The sequence below is a fragment of the Emys orbicularis genome, chromosome 1 (assembly GCF_028017835.1).
Source record: "Emys orbicularis isolate rEmyOrb1 chromosome 1, rEmyOrb1.hap1, whole genome shotgun sequence".
Lineage (NCBI taxonomy): Eukaryota > Metazoa > Chordata > Testudines > Emydidae > Emys > Emys orbicularis.
The window spans coordinates 366,260,086-366,273,544 of NC_088683.1; the positions used below are offsets into that span (position 1 = coordinate 366,260,086).

General features: G+C 47.8%; 1 pseudogene; it reads left to right on the forward strand.

The window, feature by feature from the left end:
• The first annotated feature begins 10,120 nt into the window (after positions 1–10,120).
• LOC135895363 (olfactory receptor 51G2-like) lies at positions 10,121–11,055 on the forward strand (annotated as a pseudogene).
• The last annotated feature ends 2,404 nt before the right edge of the window (positions 11,056–13,459 follow it).

Sequence of the window (13,459 nt, forward strand, 5' to 3'; positions counted from 1 at the left end):
TACTCCTTCCTGTAGAGATTCTAACAACTCTGCTTCTGGCTTTCGATATAATGAAAAGTTTTGGCAAAATGTTTACACATCTGTACCTTAGTACACACATGTCAACCACAGGGACTGAGCCCATTCGGACCTGCTCGGCAAGCACAGTTGGCTCACAGTGTGCTGTAGCTCAGAGCCCAGTCTGAGGGTGGGAGAATGGAGGGATTTGACCCCGTGAGAGGGAAGGCTACAAGGCCTGACATCTGGCACCAGAGAGAGTGAAGAGATGCTGGTAGCTCTGTAACTGTGAAGGTTATCTACAGGGCAGAAAGGCTGGTGCCCTCAGCTAATCAGGAAACAGAAATATGCCCTATCAGACCAGTTACCGCAGGACAATGCAGCTCTGAATTCCTGCACTCACAATCGACCCAGAGAATAAAAACTTTGAAAATACATTTGCTGATAAAATTTCCAGGACTAAATGAACCTGAGGCGATTTCGGAACTTGTCACTGAGTTTCCGTGGGGTCTCGTCTCCCTCGGCCCCTGGCAGGATCAGGCCCAGAGTACACGACACCTCTAGATATGGGAGCCCTTGAGAAATCCTGACTCGGGACATCAGGGTTTTAACACTTGGAGCTTGCTTTGAATGTCAGATTTCTGTGTAGCTTGAACAGCGCATGGTGGAGCATGGGCAGATGTCAGGGAGGGGTTCCGAAGCTACCTAGTGCTGCCTGCCCTCCAGCCCCTGTCACTGAGTCACCCCAACAGCCCAGCTGAGTCCTCTGCCGCTGCACAGAACATCTGCAAATGGAAACAGCTCGCAGCCTTGTAACTTGCCAACGTACCCAGTTCCTGCTAGAAGGGGAGCCACTGACACCAGAGGTCTTCACCCTAAAGGACAAGGAGCCATCGGAGAGGCTGCACGGGCAGCAGGCTGTATCAGTTCAGACTGCGAGGCAACTGTCTTTATGAAGCATGCCTGCACATTCCCTTGGGGCCACTTTGCCATCAGGGAACCTCAGCTGCTTGGCTTCCTGTGCACCAGCTTTAACCCCCATCACGCCAATGGCAAACTGCAGGAGACCAAGTCACAGGGGATGTGGGGTGATGCTACATAATTGGACTGCAGCGCCAGCCCTGCTGCAGGCTCTATTCCTAGAATCCAGGCTTGTCATCACTTTTCGAATGGTTCTGATTAGTTACATGGCTACCTTGAGGGCAGCTGAATGGTAACGATGATGCTGTCACAGCTGTGATCTTGCTGAAATAAATTAAAATTTAATAATAATATAGGACCTGTTTTCTCCCCGGCATCCCCCTGTCCTACATTACAAACTTAGGGTGCAGGACAGGGAAGTGAAGGGAGATTCCACAAGACTCCCTACATGGAAATTTCCCTTAGATTGTTCCAGTAGGGGAGGACCCTTCCCTTCTCCGTGAGGAACAAGGAATAAGGAGGAGGATTTTGGAGGGGAGTGTGGGAGTGTCACGGGGATGCTGGGAGTTGCAGCACAATCACCAGACCGGTGTTTGGAAGCCATTACAAACAATGGAACAACAGACACAGGAGCCTCATCTTTGATGGTCTGGCTGGCAGAAAGTAGTCTGAGGGCAAAGGTCAGCTTCACACCTTGGCCTTGTAACACGGACAGGGCTGAGCACTACGGTGACTGCCTGGGTCCAAGCCTATGCAGTTTTCAGCAAAGGCTGCTTCCACAAGAAAGGGGCAAACAGATGGGAAGATGCTGTCAGAGACACAGGGAAACTAGGCTGGGTTGGAGCAGGGGTGTAGCCATGGGTGGGACTGGGTGGGCCAGGGCCAGCACTTAGCATCCTGGGGCACCTAAATTGGGGCAAAGCCCCCCAATCCACCAGCTGGAGCTCCCAACTCCAGCTCAGTGTCCAGCTGTGTCCCTTTCCTGCTGGTCCGATCCCTGGTCTCTCACCCCAGATGGGAGTGTGCCTCGTGGGGTCGGGTTTGGCTCAGTAGTGGATTAGCCACAGGTCCTGGACCAACCGGCTCACCCTGATATGCTCCACCCTCCTGGCACTGCTGCAGGACAGTGAGGTCCAGGTGTGGGCAATTACCTCCTCCCACATGCACCTGCCAAGTTACGGGTCAGGGTGCTGGAATAGTGCTGGGCAGTGGGAGCGGGGCAAGCCCAGCATCTCAAACATGCTCCCCGGCAGAATTCCTGGGTTGGGGAAGCGGGATAAGCCCCCACCTCCTGACCACATGCCTTGACCCCATTCCCCGACAGGAGCGTTAGGTGGGGAAAGTAGGACAAGCCCCCGTGCCCTGACTCTACTTCCAAACAGGTGCGCCGGAAGGAGGAAGTGGGGTAAGGTGCGCTGGGGGTGTGTGTGTGTGCAAACCCCTGTGCCCTTGATCCCATTTCCCCAGCACATGGGGGGCTATGTAAGGGATGGGTAGCCTCATCTGCAGTACTGTGTCCAGTTTTAGGCCCCACACTACAAGAAGGATGTAGAAAAATTGGAAAGAGTCCAGCAAAGGGCAACAAAAATGGTTAGGCAGCTGGAGCACATGACTTATGAGGAGAGGCTGAGGGAACTGGGATGGTTTAGTCTGCAGAAGAGAAGAATGAGAGGGGATTTGATAGCTGCTTTCAACTACCTGAAAGGGGGTTCCAAAGAGGATGGATCTAGACTGTACGCAGTGGTACCAGATGACAGAAGAAGGAGTAATGGTCTCAAGTTGCAGTGGGGGAAGTTTAGGTTGGATATTAGGAAAAACTTTTTCACTAGGAGGGTGGTGAAGCACTGGAATGGGTTACCTAGAGAGGTGGTGGAATCTCCTTCCTTAGAGGTTTTTAAGGTCAGGCTTGACAAATCCCTGGCTGGGATGATTGATTTGGGGATTGGTCCTGCTTTGAGCAGGGGGTTGGACTCGATGACCTCCTGAGGTTCCTTCCATCCCTGATATTCTGATTTCTGTCATTGCCTGTCCACCTAAAAGAGTTGGATCACTTCTGTTTCTCTATCTCCAGAGCAAAGCCTGTCTAACTTAGCTTGTAGTAATACGTGAGATAGATGAGTGTAGATCTTGACAGCTGCCTGTTATTTCAAAATCATTTTCTCTAATACTTTGTGGTGTTTGGTAATATAGCTACTTACTTTAGGGAGGCTGGATGTGACTGTATAGCTCTGGTCACAAGCTCCCGAAAGGAAGAAACTGAGGTGTCCAGTCAGACCTGGTTAGTGATAAGCGTTTAGCATACATTTAGTGTTGTTCCCAGCTCGAAGAGTGGGACAATTAAGAACATAAGAATATAAGAATGTCCACACTGGATCTGACCAATGTTCCATCTAGCCCAGTATCCTGTCCTCTGACAGTGGCCAATGGAGTTTGACAGGTTTATGCAGCAGGCAATATGCTGGGATTACCTTCCATGGCAGGGGACTGGGCTCATTGACCCAGGAGGTCCTCTCCAGGCCTATGTCCCTATCGGTCACATTCACCCATTTTGCATCAAACTCGGAGCTCAGGTGAAGTTGCTTGTTCACTATGACCCCACTTTAGGCTCTGGCTGATGAATTTGTCCCTCAACAGCTTCAGGAGAAAGCATAACTCAGTGTTATTGTCTTAAAAAGGAATTGTTCTTGGGTTCCTGTGTAGTGATGTCACGGGAGTGTAATTCCCTGAGTTTCTGGTAATCTCAGCATGCTGAGCTGCCAGCTGCGTGCTCCCCAGCCGCTAGCCCCAGAGAGGAAGGATGCTTAAGCAGTTAAAGTGCTGGCCTGGGATACAGAAGAACTTGCTTCAGTTCCAGGCTCTTCCACAGACTTCTTCTGTGACCTTGGGAACCCATTTAGTCCTTCTGTTCCTTAGCCACATGTGCTTTCATACACATCAATGTAAAGGTGTACATCTAGGAGAAGGGTTGCTAGCTATCCTTACTGGATGAGGGACCCAATGCTGGGAAGCAGTGACTGAAAAAGACTTGGGGGCCATAGTGGATAATCAGCTGAACATGAGCTCCCAGTGCAACACTACGGCTGGAAAAGCTAGTCTCGAGTAGGAGCAGAGAGGTTAATTTACCTCTGTATTTGGCACTGATGCGAGCACTGCTGGGGTCCTGTGTCCAGTTCTGGTGTCTACAGTTCAAGAAGGATGTTGATACACTGGAGAGGGGTTCAGAAAAGAGCCACGGGAAAAATTAAAGGATTAGAAAAAGCTGCCTCAGAGTGATAGACTCTTTAGTTTATCGAAGAGAAGAAGGTTAAGGGCGACCTGGTCACAGTTTGTAAGTACCTGCCTGGGGAACAAAAGTTTAACAATGGGTCCTTCAATCTATCAGAGAAAGTTATAATGGGATCCAATGGTTAGAAGCTGAAGCTGGACACATTCATACTGGAACTAAGGTGTAATTTTTTTTAACAATGAGGGTAATGACCCATGGGAACAATTTACCAAGGGCCATGGTAGATTCTCCATCACTGACAATTGTTAAATCAAGGCAGGATGTTTTTCTAACAGCTCTGCTCTAGGAATTATTGCAGGGCAGGTCTCTGGCCTGTGTGATGCAGGGGGTCAGACTAGGTTATCACAATGGTGCCTTCTGGCCTTGGGATCTGCTCAGAGGTGTTATTATCATGGCCCTACCACACAGGGTGATGCACTGATAAATATGTTCCAGATTGCGAGGCACTAAGATGCTATAATGATTGGGGCCATAGCTATGTGCTCTAAATAGGTTTCAGCTCTGTGTGCCACATAAGGATGATTTCAGGCACTGGGTGGAGAACCTGAACTCTTCCCAACACCCCTTAGTGATGAGACCTGTCATAAGCACAGCAGCCTTTGACGAGGGAGTTCTGGGCCCCTTCTGCACCTTAGCAGTAATTGGGGGAGGGGGAATCAGGAAGTGCTTTCAGAGAGCAAAGGATCTGGAGATCATTGCCAGGACAAGCAGCGACTTGCTGGGCTGCCTCTTGGTTTGATCCTGACCCCCAACTGCTCCATGAGCAATGACAGCTGCTCGTAGCGCTGGAGATAGACCTCCCAGCCTGCATCCAAATTTCCAACATCACCAAGTTTGGGGGTAGCTGGACCTGGGGGAAGGGGGTTGTATGGGTCCAATAGAGAAAGTAGGTATTCAGAACTGGGCTTGGCTCACACCCCTTTCTATTGAGAATTTGCATGGCCTTTCTTACCTGGCTTGTGCATGTCTCATGACTGAACATAAGGAGAGACTGTCTGAGCTGTGCCTCACATACCACTGACTCTGCGAGCCCGTCACTGTTAAGTCCGGCTATCTGTGGCATAACCCTGTTCCTTACAACAGGAGGCTCTGTAAGCCAGTGAAAAGGGAAACAGTGTCTCTTCCACTGACCAACTGCATGACCAGTCCAGTCGACTAACTAACCCTCAGTGCCTTTGTTGTTTGGGTGCTCCACTTTAGTTAGGGCCAGCAGTGACTCCTCTTGGGATTTTATAGTGCTGAGAAATGCAAAGTAATGCACATAACCTCAACAATACATACAAAATGATGGGATCAAAATTAGCTGTTAAAATTCAAGAAAGTCATCATGGAGTCATTGTGGATAGTTCTCTGAAAATATCCTGTCAATATACAGTGGCAATCAAAAAGCTAATAGAATATTGGAAACCATTAGGAAGGGATAGATAATAAAACAGAAAATATCTGGAATACTGTGTGCAGTTCTGGTTGCTGCATCTCAAAAATATAAATATTTGTATTGGAAAAATACAGAGAAGGTATAGGTTACCTAGGGAAGTCGTGGAATATCCATCCTTAGAGATTTTTAAGACCTGTCTTGACCAAGCTCTGGCTCGGATTATTTAGTTTCTGTTGGTCCTGCTTTGAGCAGGGGGTTGGACTAGATGACCTCCTGAAGTCTCTTCCAACTCTAATCTTCTATGCTTCTATGATTCTATAAATTGGAAAAAGTACAGAGAATGGCAACTGTCAGGGTTCCCTCCCCACTATGAACTTTAGGGTACAGATGTGGGAACCCGCATGAAAGACCCCCTAAGATTATTTCTACCATTTTAGATTAAAAACTCCCCTATTCCTTGGATTAAGTAACGCGGCCAACACCATGTGATTTAAACAAACATTTAGGGAGGACCACTTAGAGCCCTACCTTCCCAAAATATCCCCCCAAATCCTTACACCCCTTTTCCTGGGCAGGCTTGAGAATAATCCCCCAAGCCCCTATACCCCCTTTCCTGGGGAGGCTTGAGAATAATATCCTCACCAATTGGTACAGGTGAACACAGACTCAAACCCTTGGATCTTAAAACGATGAAAAACAATCAGGTCCTTCAAAGAGGAATTTTAATTAAAGAAAAGGTAAAAGAATTACCTCTCTAAAATCGGGATGGTAAGTACTTTACAGAATAACAAAAGACTCAAGAACATAGAGGATCTCCCCTCTAGGCAAAACCTTAAAGTTACAAATCCAGGGATAAACCTCCCTCTAGACAAGGAAAATCACAAGCCAAAATAAAAGTAAGCTAATGCATTTCCTTATTATTACTTACTAATTCTAATGGATTTGAATTGCTTGCCTCCTTGATCTGTCTCCGACAAGCACACAGAACAGACAGACAAAGCCTTTTCCCCCTCCCCAGATTTGAAAGTATCTTGTCCCCTTATTGGTCCTTTTGGTCAGGTGCCAGCTAGATTACCTGAGCTTCTTAACCCTTTACAGATAAAAGGATTTTGTGCCTCTGGCCAGGAGGGATTTTATAGTATTGTATACAGAAAGGTGATTACCCTTCCCTTTATATTTATGACAGCAACAAAAATGTTTAGGGGTATGGAACAGTTTTCATATGAAGAGAGATTAAAAAGACTGGGGCTGCTCATCTTGGAAAAGAGATGGTTAAGGGGGGATATGGCAGAAGTCTATAGAATCATGACTGGTGTAGAGATAGTGAATAAGGAAGTGTTATTTACTACTTCACATGACCCAAGGGTCACCCAATGAAGTTACTAGGCAGCAGGTTTAAAACAAACAAAAGAAAGTATTTTTTCACACAATGTACAGTCACCCAGTGGAAGGCCAAAAGTATAACTATACGAAAAAGAATTAGATAAGTTCATGGAAAATAGGTCCATCAATAGCTGTTAGCCAAGATGCTCAGGGACACAACCCCATGCTCTGGGTGTCTCTAAACCTCTGACTGCCAGAAGATGGACGCAGATGAAAGGGGTCAATGACTCAAATTGCCCCATTTTGTTTTTTCATTCTGAAGCATCTGCACCGTCCCCTGTCAGAAGACAGGACACTGGGCTAGAGGGAGCATTGGTGTGACCCAATATGGATTTTCTTATGTTCTTAAATTTGTCCACTGATAGATGGGCTGCTGCAGATAAGTCTTTTCCTGGGGATCCCTCTGTTATAGAGCTGGCATAGCTACCCTAGCAGATGCCCAGGGGGTGCTGAGTGTGGGAGGCTGATGAGAGGCAAGTGCTGCCATCTAGTGGTGTGGTCCTGTAGCAGGAGTCACAGAGGCTCATGGGTTGTGCTAGAGCTGGGCTGGAAGACAGAACCCCCCCTCCCTGTCCCCGCAACACACACACACACGCACACACACAATGTTTTGATCAAAACTAAAAATTTTCCTTTCACCCATTTTTAGGCTGAGATTTCATAGAAAAAAGGATCATTTTTCTCTGAAAGCTCAGCTGCCATGATAGTGCTTGGCTGCAGCTGCCTGGATCCTCAAGAGAAATTGGAGACTTTTCATCTGCCTCATCCTCATAATATAAATGAAGTTTGCACTGACGGAATCTATGGCTGCACTCAGGGAATGGTCAAATCTCCTGACCAGTCTATGGCTGGGGTATTGTGCCCATCCGCTACTCTAACCAGCCCTCCCATCTCTGTGCAGCTTCCTCCACCATGTACAACGCCCCCTTCAGCAGATAATGCAGGCAGTGGCTGCTGTGACAGGCCCTGGTAGCACATCTCGGATGAGAGAGGGTCCTAGAGCAGTTGTGGAGGCACAGAGATTGTGGGTGGCTGGGCCGAGCTATCAGAGGATCACTGAGATCTGTGCATAACTTTGGGGATCCCTGGATCCTGGGTCCCCCTGTTATTACTCAGGGAAAATTGTAGCACTGGAAGGGACCTCAAGAGGTCATCTAGTCTCGACTGCTGAGCTCATGGCAGGACTAAGTATTATCTAGACCAGGGGTCGGCAACGTTCAGCACACGGCTCGCCAGGGGAAGCACCCTGGCAGGCCGGGCCAGTTTATTTACCTGCTGATGCGGCAGTGATGGAGATTCCACAACCTCCCAGAGCAATAACAATCCAAGGGTAATTTCCATGTAGGGAGCATTGTGGGCTCTCCCTTCCTTGGCCTGAACCCTTGGTTTGTTGTTATTAATTATTATTGTTATTATTATTCATTTCAGCAAGAATACAGCTGTGACAGCATCATCATTACCACTCAGTGTTCCTGAGGGAGCCATGTGACTAATCGACACCACACGAACAACCCGGATTCCAGGACTAGATCCTGCTCAGTACTGGTGCTGAAGTACAGCTGGGCAGCATCACCACCCATCCCCTGATGCCCCAAATCAGGATTTCCCCAGGGTTTCCTTTTCTAGAGGTGCCATGTTCTCTGGCCCCGATCCTGCCAGAGGCTGAGTTAGACAAGACCCCATGAAATATCAGAGACTAGTATCCAAATCGCCTCAGGTTTATTTGCTACTGGAAATTGAATCAGCAAAAGCAATTTCAAAGTCACGATGGAACAGAACCACTCGTTTGTTTTTCAGCAGAATAGAGCAAAGGTGCAGCAAAGGGGAGTGTAATAGTGTTTGTATGTAATTTACACCCATCATCTCTTCCATGAGAATGGCTAAAATAACTTGCACTTACTCAACAGGACATTAGTGAAATACCAGTGATTGCACTATTCACCCATGTTTGATGCCAACCCTGCTTCAGTAACCATCCATGTTAGCTTGTAACTTGCCAGATAACTACTGACCCTTGCATGGGGAGAGGATGCAGGTCCTGTGAGGATGAAGAGAAGCCTGTAGGATGATTGAACTCTCTGGATTCAGTCAACATTGGCCAGGCAAAGCGCTTCAGCTTCTCTTGGATTGATTCTTGGGGGCAGAGTAAGGGAGAGTTAATAGAGCCCGGTTCTGATTGAATTGACATATGAAACTCTGGCGTGTGGCTGTAGATATCACTGTTATTGAATTTAGAACTTGACCTAACAATGTATCCCTTGTGTTGCAAATAGTCAGAAGCACAATTTGGACTCTCAGTAGTGGAGAAAATAAAAAAAGGATATAAAATAAAGCAATAACATGCATTTATAAATAGCTTCAGTGCAGGACAGATAAATACAATGACCGTTTTCACCATGTACTTGGCATGTATTTACACACATGGCATGATACAAAGGGCCACACTCAGAAGTAAAGGGCCAGAAAGGGTGTCTGTGTGAAGGGTATAACAGAGTTCAAAAGAGAACTACGTAAATTCATGGACGATGGATCACTTGATGATTCCCTGTTCTGTTTATTCCCTCTGGGGTACTTGCCATAAGCCACTGTTGAAGACAAGATACTGGGCTAGATGGACCTTTCGTCTCACCCACTATGACTGTCCCTATGTTTTTATGTTCTAAGGTCACAATGGTAAAATCATACAGTGCTCAAGTAGGCTGTGGAATTCACAGCCACAAGATATCAATGGTGCCAAGAGTTTAGCAGGATTCAAAGAGGGACTGAGTAACAAGAAAATCCAAATACATGAGAGAGGATTGTTTTAAAAAAGTTTGGAAGGGGTTCTAAACCTTTCTAATTTACACCACAAAATATGTCTAAATAGTGGGTGTCAGCAGGAAACTCATAGCAGCCTATTTCAGGGCTTCTTCCACCTCCTCCGAATCATCTAGACATGGACACTGGTTATTGGGGTAGATGGACTGCAAGTCTGATCCAGTCTGACTAATCAGAACCATGTAAATGCAACAGTATGTTTTTGCTTATTTTGAGCTCTGGCAGTCTGTAGAGCTGCAATGAAAGCAGAATGATTTCTTGCTAAATATCATCCAATCACCTCTTACTTTTCTTTTAGGAAGGACATTTCAGAATTCCTCAGACCTGCCCAGTACATCATGTCAGATGTCAATGACACCAAATTCAACTCTGCAGTGTTCCTTCTCACCAGGCTACCGGGTCACGAAGATGCACATCTCTGGATTTCTATCCCATTCTGCTTCATTTATGTTATTTCGATAGTAGGAAATTCAATCATTCTGTTCATTGTAAAAACAGATCCAAGCCTCCATGAACCTAGGTACATTTTCCTTTCCATGTTGGTCATCACAGACCTTGCAATGTCGATAACCACAATACCGACGATACTGGGCATTTACTTGCTTAACTCTAGGCAGATCAGCCTTGATGCCTGTTTAGCCCAGCTGTTCTTCATCCACTTGCTTCAATGCATTGAATCCTCTGTGCTGTTGTTGATGGCCTTTGACCGCTTCATCGCGATCCATAACCCGCTGAGATATGCTTCCATCTTAACCCCACCGGGAATAGCCACAATGGGAGTGGTGGCTGTGCTAAGAGTGATGGCCATAATACTTCCACTTCCCTTTCTCCTGAAACGGTTCCAATACTGTCAAGCCAATGTTCTTTCCCATTCCTACTGCCTGCACCAGGAGGTCATGAAGATGGCTTGTTCGGATATCACAGTCAACAGCATCTATGGATTGTTTACTAAACTCTTAACAATGGGGCTAGACTCGCTGCTCATCTTCCTATCTTACGTGATGATCCTCAAAACAGTGCTGAGCATCACATCCCCGCGAAATGCCTGAGGGTCCTGAACACCTGCGTCTCCCACCCCTGCGTCGTCCTGCTCTTCTACACATCAGAGATCACCTTGTCTGTGATACACAGATTCGGGAAGGGCTCTTATCCCTTACTTCAGTTTCTCCTGCGCTACATCTCGCTGCTTCTCCCACCGCTGATGAACCCAATTGTGTACAGTGTGAAAAGCAAACACCTTCATGTGAGGATAATCAGGGTGTTTCTCAAGTGAAGGGTCAGTTCACCAACTGGCTCCAGTGACATGGGAGACAAAAATTAGGGGCCACCTATTCCATCCTGGACCCTTACATCCAAGATGACATGAGTTACTGATCTCCACTTGTAGACAGGTTCAGATGGGGTCTAAGGCTGATGAGGGAGGACAGGGATGGTGAGGGAGGACAGGGCACTGGGGGAGGGAGAACAAGGCAGGCAGCAGCATTTACAAACTGACTGTGTTTGTGGAGACCCAGGGGATTGCTGGATGTTGGCTCATAAAGAGCCGTATTAGTAGCCTCTCCGAACTCACAATTCCTATCGATAATCAATAAAGAGAGGGGTATGGATGCTGTTTCCCATTACACCTGGCCTGTCACTGTCCCATCTCTGGCTAAACATTCAAGGGCTATGAAAAAAGTTGCAGAGCTGTTCTGCTGTCACAGTCCTGCCCCTTTGTGAGTGTTCTGGGTGCAGCATGACCCTTGGGTACTGCACCAGCTGCGGACAGGGGTTATTCAAGGGGCATGGTCACTCAGTTTCCCCCTGCACACTCAGTCAGGTGCTAGTGACTGAGTGGTGTCAGGGACATGATTAACGCAGGAGCGTCAGGAGAAATTATTCAGGCAACCCCTCAGTTAATGGCTTTGTGCACACCACACCTGCTCAGTCCACTCCCCACTGAGGCAGGGCAGAGCTGCATGTGTGAGTAATGGTCTGACACACAGGAGTCCTGGTAAGAGACTCAGGCCGAGGTTCCCTCCCCGTGCGCTCCATTTGTGCTGCCCCAGCAATGTGAAACAGAGGAAACTGGCCCCAGCTCAGGCCCAGCTAGCTCCTATCCCAGCCCAGCCCATTCAGTGTAGGGTGCCCAGCTTTTCCAAAGGCAAAAGCGGGACACAGGCTGGGAGCCTGGTCCCCTCGGTGACCCTGCCCCTGCCCCTGCCTCTGCCCTTTTTCTCAGCAGTTTGTCCTGAATTTGATATTTTCAGTTGTGACCCACCAAAGCACGGTTACAGCTACCCCGGGAGCCCAGGCTGCTGTGAGGATTCCCAGACTCTCCACCTTCTCAGGGGATGTGTCTCAAGGGGCAGGGACATAGGCTGGGGCATTCTCTTGTCCCCCCAGTCCCTTGCCCAGGGCAGCTGGAGGATTTGGAGCTCCTCACAGAGGCTCTGGCTCCCTGATCAGCTCTTTCCATAACCCGTCTCTGGCTTCTGGCCCGGAGAGGGGGTGCAGCCTCAGTGGAAGAGGAGGAGCAGGGAGTGGGGCCTCCAGGGGGCAGAAAGGGGGCAGGGGCGGGGTCACCGAGTGGACGTGGCTCCCGGCCTGTGTCCCGATTTTGCCTTTGGAAAAGGTGGGCACCCTACACTGAATGGGCTGGGCTGGGATAGGAGCTAGCTGGGCCTGAGCTGGGGCCAGTTTCCTCTGTTTTTGTCAGGGTTCCTTCCCCACTCTGAACTCTAGGGCACAGATGTGGGGACCCGCATGAAAGCCCCCTAAGCTTATTTACCAGCTTAGGTTAACAGTAAGCTGCCACCACCAGGCGTGTTCCAAGCGTATTAGGGGAGAGCCACCACTTGGATCTCTGCCTTTCCCCTAATATTTCCCAAGTCTCTAACCCCCCCCCCCCTTTCCTGGGCAGATTTGAGACTAATCCCCCCCCCAAGTCCTTACACCCCTTTTTCTGGGTAGGCTTGAGGGTATACCCTCACCAATTAGTCCTGGTTAACACAGATCCCAAACCCTTGGATCTTAAAATCAGGTTCTTAGAAGAAGAATTTTAATTAAAGAAAAAGGTAAAAATCATTTCTGTAAAATCAGGATGGAAAATAACTTTACAGGGTAATCAGATTCAAAGAGCCCAGAGGAACCCCCTCTAGCCTTAGTTTTAAAGTTACAGCAAAACAGGGATAAACCTCCCTCTAGCAAAGGAAAAATTCACAAGTTGAGAAAACAAAGATAAAACTAACACGCCTTGTCTGGCTGTTACTTACAAGTTTGAAATATGAGAGACTTGTTCAGAAAGATTTGGAGAGCATGGATTGATGTTTGGTCCCTCTTAGTCCTAAGAGCGAACACACCCAAAACAAACAGCACAAACAAAAGCCTTCCCCCCTCCCCCCAATATTTGAAAGTATCTTGTCCCCTTATTGGTCCTTTGGGTCAGTTGTCAGCAAAGTTACCTGAGCTTCTTAACCCTTTACAGGTAAAAGGATTTTAGTGTCTCTGGCCAGAAGGGATTTTGTACACAGGAGGGTTGTTGTACACAGGAGGGTTGTTACCCTTCCCTTTATAGTTAAGACAGTTTTGCATTGCTGGGGCAGCACAAATGGAGCGGATGGGGAGGGAACCTAGGCCTGAGTCTCTTACCAGGACTCCTGTGTGTCAGACCATTACTGGCACTCCTGCGTTAATCA